At 41.1% G+C, this 1,276-nt stretch overlaps 1 pseudogene; it reads left to right on the forward strand.

Moving 5' to 3' along the window:
• Positions 1-962: 962 nt before the first annotated feature.
• On the forward strand, positions 963-1,073 carry LOC125474068 (annotated as a pseudogene).
• Positions 1,074-1,276: the final 203 nt, after the last annotated feature.

The raw sequence follows: 1,276 nt of genomic DNA on the forward strand, positions 1-1,276 counted from the left end.
TTAGAATATCAAAAATCTCCTTAAATGACTTATCCTGCTTGCTCTTGGCAAGTCTTCCAGGGAATGGTATTGGTGGAGTGTAAGGTTTCTCGGCCTTGTGAAGATTTGGTGCTTCAAACGAGGGAGTAGCATGGCTTGGTTCCTCATTTGGTTTCTCATTTTCTCCTTGAGTAACCCCTGCATTCACATGATCAGATTCATTAGTAACTTCATTGCCAACTCTATTATTGATAACCTTACCACTTTTAAGTGTAGTGATTGCTTTGGCTTGCTCTTGGTTCCTTTGGAGTATCACGGGTTGGCTTGGAAACTTTCCAACCTCTCTTTGGCTCAAGGCATCTGCAATCTGCCCCAATTGTGTCTCCATTTTGGTTAGAGCCGCCGAATGTTGTTGGAGAGTGTTATTGGTGGTTTGTTGGAATTGCAAGGTATTTTGGGCTAACAATTTAACCGTATCTTCAAGTGTAGGTTTTGGTTGGAAGTTTTGGAATTGATTGTTGTTCTTCCACGAAAGATTGGGATGATCTCTCCAACTTGGGTTATATGTATTGGAATACACATCATTCCTTGGCCTTTGATTGTAAGAATTCATGAGGTTCACTTGCTCTTGGACATACTCGGGGTAAGCCTCCCTAGATGGACATTGATGAGTAAGGTGGCTTGGTATGTTGCAAATGGCACACACTTCACTTGCTTTTGGCACCATGTTGAGCACGGATTCAAGCTTCTTTTCTAGGTTAGCTACCTGCAAAGAAAGATCATGATTAGAGCTTGTTTCATATACTCCAACTCTCTTACCCCTTACATCTTTGTGTTGAGCATTAGATCCCAACATCTCATAAATGTTATATGACTCTTGAGCATTCTTTTTCTTCAAAGCTCCACCTGCTGCATTATCAACAGTTGATTGACATGTTTGGGTTAGTCCATCATAGAAAATTTGCATTTTTAAGTGAAGAGGTAACCCATGGTGTGGACATTGCAACAAAAGGCCTTTAAAGCGCTCCCAACACTCATTGAAAGGTTCTCCATCATCTTGTTTGAAGTTGAAGATTTGTCCCCTTAATGTGGCTGTCTTTTGAGTGGAAAAGAACTTTTCCAAAAACTTCTTAGCCACGGCATCCCATGTGGTGAGTGAACCAGGTACTAGAGTCATCAACCAACCCTTGGCCCTATCTTTCAAGGTGTAAGGGAACACTCTCATCCTCAGATTTGCTTCACTTACTCCCTGTAAAGGTAAACCACTCACAACATTGTAAAATTCTTTAATATGAGC

This window comes from the organism of the source record quoted next, unplaced genomic scaffold, assembly GCF_019419815.1.
Source record: "Pyrus x bretschneideri cultivar Hongxiangsu unplaced genomic scaffold, Pyrus_bretschneideri_v1 Contig117, whole genome shotgun sequence".
Classification (NCBI taxonomy): domain Eukaryota; kingdom Viridiplantae; phylum Streptophyta; class Magnoliopsida; order Rosales; family Rosaceae; genus Pyrus; species Pyrus x bretschneideri.